Below are 7,031 nucleotides of genomic sequence, written 5' to 3'. Positions count from 1 at the left end.
AAAAGGAAGTTGTTGAATTTGAAGGAGGAAAATGAATGTCCTGGAACAGTCGCCACATTGCTCCACTTGCTATTATTAATGAGAGTATTGTTTGACATTAATTACAAAGGAAAGGATTGTTCAACTGCACAACTGATTTAATGCAATATGATTTAATCCCCAAGCATTTACCATGGAAGAGGTGAAGATTTACTGATTTTTACATCCAATCTTTTGCAAACTGATATAACATATTTTTTATTTAAATGGAGAGGTTGCTTAAAAAGAGTCTATCGGCCAAAATTAACAGTATAGACAAAGCATGTAGAGGATATAGCTTTTATAAAAACTGCACCTTTAGTGATATGATTTTGCATGCCCCCAAACAGGGGCAAAATTAAAAGGCAGGCACGGCCAGCGGGAGGTCACCAGTCCCAGGTATCTATCAGGGACGAGCATTTTGCAACACTCGACAATGAGATTAGGCCTATCTCCAAGCCGGTTGTTAAACTGACAGCCAGCTTGAAAAACATACAAAAGGCTGGCTCCCTGATTTCAACTGAACTTGTATCTTTCAGGCACTTCTGAGGCCAAAGTGATGTACAGCAGCCTGATGAGGTCACCTTATCACAATGTAGATGTCACTCCTGCACCGCTGAGGAGCAGACAAAGGAAAGGTAAGCACTCCAATGGAGCTGAACAAACTGGATTTTTATGAGAATATTAATTACTAGATGGTGGCCCGATTCTAAAGCATCAGGTATTCTACAATATGTATGTAGTTTATTTATGAAGATTTAAGAATAATGCAATGAATACACAGGATTCGGCCGGCCAGGCGCGACCAATCAGCGAAGTGTAGTTCATATCCCGCACTGAGTTGCACCGAGCGATATAACACAGCCCACGTAGCATATAGCACAGCCATGTAGTATATAACACAGCCCACGTAGTATATAACACAGCCCATGTAACATATAGCACAGCCACGTAGCATATAGCACAGCCACATAGTATATTGCACAGCTCACGTAGCATATAACACAGCCACGTAGTATATAACACAGCCCACGTAGCATATAGCCCAGCCCACGTAGTATATAACAGAACCCACGTAGTATATAACACAGCCCACATAGCATATAGCACAGCCACGTAGCATATAACACAGCCACGTAGTATATAACACAGCCACGTAGTATATTGCATTGCACAGCCCACATAGTATATAACACAGCCACGTAGTATATAACACAGACACGTAGTATATTGCACAGCCCACGTAGTCTATAACACAACGCACGTAGCATATAACACAGCTCACGTAGTATATAACACAGCCACATTCTATATTGCACAGCCCACGTAGCATATAACACAGACACGTAGTATATAACACAGACACATAGTATATTGCACAGCCCACGTAGTATATAACACAACGCACATAGCATATAACACAGCCCACGTAGTATATAGCAAAGCCACATAGTAAATAACAGCCACTTAGTATATTGCACAGCCCACGTAGCATATAATACAGCCCACATAGTATATAGCACAGCCACGTAGTATGTAACACAGCCACGCAGTATATAGCACAGTCATGTAGCATATAACACAGCCCATGTAGTATATAACACAGCCCACGTAGCATATAACACAGCCACGTAGTATATAGCACAGCCACGTAGTATATAACATAGCCATGTAGTATATTGCACAGCCATGTAGATTATAGTGCAGCCCACGTAGTATATAGAACAGCCCACGTAGTATATAACACAGCCCACGTAGTATATAACACAGCCCATGTAGTATATAGCACAGCCCACGTAGTATATAGCACAGCCCACGCAGTATATCACACAGTCACGTAGTATATAGCAGTGTGGGCACCATATCCCTGTTAAAAAAAAGAATTGAAATAAAAAATAGTTATATACTCACCTTCCAGCGGCCCCTGGATCCAGCTCAGGCCTTTAGCCTTTAACGGGAGCATTGTGAGGAGCGGGAAAAGCTGCCGGGGACGCCAGAAGGTGAGAATATCACGTTTTATTATTATTATTATTATTATTATTTTTAACATATCTTTTTACTATTGATGCTGCATAAGCAGCATCAATAGTAAAAAGTGAAGCAGTGTTTAAATCCCGCCCCAATATCGCTGATTGGTCGCCGGCTGCGACCAATCAGCGACGCGGGATTTCCGTTACAGACAAAGAGACAAACAGACGGAAGTGGACCTTAGACAATTATATATATACTAGATGGTGGCCCGATTCTAACGCATCAGGTATTCTAGAACATGTATGTATATAGCAGACACATACTATATATAGCACAGGCCACGTAGTATATAGGAGCCATGTAGTATATAGCATACAAATAGTACGTGGCCTGTGCTATATAGTATGTGGCTGCTATATACATACATACATATTGTAGAATACCCGATGCGTAGTATATAACGCAGCCCACGCAGTATCTAACACAGGCCACGTAGTATACAGCAGCCATGTAGTATATAACACTGCCCACGTAGTATATAGCAGCCATGTAGTATATAGTACTGCCCACGTAGTATATAGCAGCCATGTAGTATATTGTACTGTCCACATAGTATATAGCAGCCATGTAGTTTATAGTACTACCCACGTAGTATATAGCAGCCATGTAGTATATAGTACTGCCCACATAGTATATAGCAGCCATGTAGTATATAGTACTGTCCACGTAGTACATAGCAGCCATGTAGTATATAGTACTGCCCAAGTAGTATATAGCAGACATGTAGTATATAGTACTGTCCACGTATTATATAGCAGCCATGTAGTATATAGTACTACCCACGTAGTATATAGCAGCCATGTAGTATATAGTACTGCCCACGTAGTATATAGCAGACATGTAGTATATAGTACTGTCCACGTAGTATATAGCAGCCATGTAGTATATAGTACTACCCACATAGTATATAGCAGCCATGTAGTATATAGTACTGCCCACATAGTATATAGCAGCCATGTAGTATATAGTACTGTCCACGTAGTACATAGCAGCCATGTAGTATATAGTACTGCCCAAGTAGTATATAGCAGACATGTAGTATATAGTACTGTCCACGTATTATATAGCAGACATGTAGTATATAGTACTATGTTATGTAGGCAATCCAGTGACACAGTGTGCCAGCAGTCAGAGCACATACAGTGATCTGACAATAACCCAAAAACAATAGAACGAGCTCTGAGACGTGGAATCTCTGTAGACCGCAATACCTGAACCTATCCTAAACACAACTAAAGGCAGCTGTGGATTGCGCCTGACACTACCTATGCAACTCGGCACAGCCTGAGGAGCTGACTAGCCTGAAGATAGAAAAACAAGCCTGACTTGCCTCAGAGAAATACCCCAAAGGAAAAGGCAGCCCCCCACATATAATGACTGTTAGCAAGATGAAAAGACAAACGTAGGGATGAAATAGATTCGGCAAAGTGAGGCCCGATATTCTAGATAGAGCGAGGATAGCAAAGAGAACTTTACAGTCTACAAAAAACCCTAAAGCAAAAAACTACGCAAAGGGGGCAAAAAGACCCACCGTGCCGAACTAACGGCATGGCGGTACACCCTTTGCGTCTCAGAGCTTCCAGCAAAACGAATTGACAAGCTGGACAGAAAAAGAAGCAACAAAAGCAAAGAAGCACTTATCTAAGCAGAGCAGCAGGCCACAGGAAAGATCCAGAAGCTCAGATCCAACACTGGAACATTGACAAGGAGCAAGGAAGACAGAATCAGGCGGAGTTAAATAACAAAGCAGCCAACGAGCTCACCAGAACACCTGAGGGAGGAAGCTCAGAAGCTGCAGTACCACTTGTGACCACAGGAGTGAATTCAGCCACAGAATTCACAACAGTACTACCCACGTAGTATATAGCAGCCATGTAGTATATAGTACTGCTCACGTAGTATATAGCAGCCATGTAGTATATAGTACTGTCCACGTAGTATATAGCAGCCATATAGTATATAGTACTGCCCAAGTAGTATATAGCAGACATGTAGTATATAGTACTGTCCACGTAGTATATAGCAGCCATGTAGTATATAGTACTACCCACGTAGTATATAGCAGCCATGTAGTATATAGTACTGCCCACATAGTATATAGCAGCCATGTAGTACATAGTACTGCCCACGTAGTATATAGCAGCCATGTAGTATATAGTACTGTCCATGTAGTATATAGCAGCCATGTAGTATATAGTACTGCCCAAGTAGTATATAGCAGACATGTAGTATATAGTACTGTCCACGTAGTATATAGCAGCCATGTAGTATATAGTACTGCCCACGTAGTATATAGCAGCCATGTAGTATATAGTACTGCCCACGTAGTATATAGCAGCCATGTAGTACATAGTACTGCCCACATAGTATATAGCAGCCATGTAGTATATAGTACTGTCCACGTAGTATATAGCAGCCATGTAGTATATAGTACTGCCCACGTAGTATATAGCAGACATGTAGTATATAGTACTGTCCACGTATTATATAGCAGCCATGTAGTATATAGTACTGCCCACGTAGTATATAGCAGCCATGTAGTATATAGTACTGCCCACGTTGTATACAGCAGCCATGTAGTATATAGTACTGCCCACGTAGTATATAGCAGACATGTAGTATATAGTACTGCCCAAGTAGTATATAGCAGCCATGTAGTATATAGTACCGCATAGGCAGCATCAATAGTAAAAAAGTTGGTGACACACAGGGTCAATAGCATCGGTAACGGAGTGCGTTACCCGCGCGGTCCGTTACCGCCGGCATTAACCCTGTGTTAGCGGTGGCTGGAGGGGAGTATGTGGGCGCCGGGCAGTGACTGCAGGGAGTAAGGAGCGGCCATTTTCTTCCGGACTGTGCCCTTCGCTGATTGGTTGTGGCTGTTTTGCCGCGACCAATCTGCGACTTGGATTTCCTTGACAGACAGAGGCCGCGACCAATGAATATCCGTGACAGAAAGACAGAAAGACGGAAGTGACCCTTAGACAATTATATAGTAGATAGATTTGAGAGAGAAGTTCTATAAAAAAAAATTAAGGGGTGGTGGTGTATAGAGACTGGACAATGGGAGGGGGCAGTAATAGAGAGGGAACAACAAGCATGGGTGTGTGTGAGAAGGGGGTTACAGAATAGACATAAATAGAAACAGAGGGGATACAGTGTGAGGGGACAGTGCTACGAGAGAGACCAGTATGGAAAGGGGGCAGCATACAGTATAAACACTTAGGCTATGTGCACACGTTCAGGAATTCATGCAGAAAATTCCTGAGAATTCCGGACATTTTCTGCATGAAATCCGCAAGAAAACCGCATGCGTTTTTGCCGCGGTTTTGCCGCGTTTTTGCCGCGGTTTTGCCGCGTTTTTGCCGCGTTTTTGCCGCGGTTTTTTCCAGACACTTCCCAATGCATTTTGGAGTGGGAAATCCGCAAAAAAAACGCAAAAAGATAGAGCATGTCCGGATTTTGTGCGGTATGCGTTTTTTTTGCGGAAAAAAATGCATCATGTGCACAAAACATCCGGAATTCATTCTAAATGATGGGATGCTTATTGTATGCGTTTTTTTTTGCGGTTTTATAGCGTTTTTATCGGGAAAAACCGCGGAAAATCCGCGAAAAAACCGCAACGTGTGAACACAGCCTAAAGGTATGGATAATGTGGCAGATATAGATAAAAATGGTAGACAGTGTGGCAGTTATAGCTAATAGGGACAGACAGTGTGGCAGTTATAGCTAATAAGGGTGGATAGTGTGGTGGATATAGATGATCATGGCAAGCAGTGTGGCATTCATAGCTAATCAGGGCAAGAGTGTGGTGATTATAGCAAATCAGGGCAGGCAGCGTGGTGGCTATAGCTAATTAGGGTGGATAGTGTGGCAGTTATAGTTCATAAGGGCGGATGTTGGGGAAGCAATGTTTTATAGAAGAGGACAGTGTGGCAGCCATGTTTCATAAGAGAGAAAGTGTGAGGGAAATATTTTGTGCAGGGAGCACATTGAGGTGCAATTATTTATTCAGGTGTGCAGCATGGGGAAGATATTATTCAGTGACCTTATAACGACAGTGTTATTTTTAAGGACACATGTTGGGATGTGCTAAAGATGACCAGAGAAGATTGAAGTCTGAAGAGACAGCATGTGGATGTGAAAAGTCAATATGGCATAAGGGCAAGATGTTAGAAGAGAAAGCTAAAAACTCCAGTCAGAGAAAATGTTCCCTATAAGGCACTTGGATGTAAATGATTATTTGCAATTCTGACTACGACTCATTGGTAATGTGGTTCCTGTATTGTTCGTAGTCTGTTGATGGCTGCTAACAACTCCCAGAATTCATGTACAGATGGTGATTATGGTGATGTATTTATATACTGATGGTGCTTCTGGTGCTGCATTCATTTTTTGATGGTGCTTCTGATAAAATGTACTCATATGCTGATGATTATTATAGTGATGTATATCTGTACCGGTGGTGCTTCTGATCAGTATTCATGTACTGAAGGTGGTTTTGATGCTGTATTTATATACTGATAGTGGGATAGGTGCTGTTTTCCTGTATTGTTAATGGTTGTTATCCTGTACACATGTAGCAATCCATAACTTGTCAAATAATGTGATACATGGCTATGTTAATAAAATATTGCGCGGTCTGACAAAGTAAGGATTATTACATCTTCATTTATATTGGGAGCATTATTTATAAAATCAAGCACTGTAGCATGCCAATTCCTTACAGCCTGTAATATACTCAATGTCGGGATTTGACTCTACTTGCTGATTCCAGTGGTTATCACAGACTCCTCTGGTCCATGTTGAGTGTGATACACACCATGTCACCAAACAGCACAGTGAGTATCTGTAGCCCTATATACAGGCCACTCACTGATTCCAAGATTGTAGACACCTGTCAGCCTAGTTAGTGGACACACCGTGATTTAACATGTTGCTTTTATCACATTATTTTCAGGGGTACCATTATTTCTGTCCAG

General features: G+C 41.8%; 1 long non-coding RNA gene across 1 annotated transcript; it reads left to right on the top strand.

The window, feature by feature from the left end:
- Positions 1 to 439: 439 nt before the first annotated feature.
- Positions 440 to 6,649, top strand: LOC138667222 (uncharacterized). The gene is made up of 3 exons (XR_011318655.1): positions 440 to 656; positions 1,937 to 2,018; positions 6,124 to 6,649. It is a non-coding gene; the product is annotated as an uncharacterized lncRNA (long non-coding RNA).
- The last annotated feature ends 382 nt before the right edge of the window (positions 6,650 to 7,031 follow it).

This window comes from Ranitomeya imitator, chromosome 2 (assembly GCF_032444005.1).
Source record: "Ranitomeya imitator isolate aRanImi1 chromosome 2, aRanImi1.pri, whole genome shotgun sequence".
NCBI lineage: Eukaryota > Metazoa > Chordata > Amphibia > Anura > Dendrobatidae > Ranitomeya > Ranitomeya imitator.
This window is presented reverse-complemented; position numbering and strand designations above follow the sequence as displayed.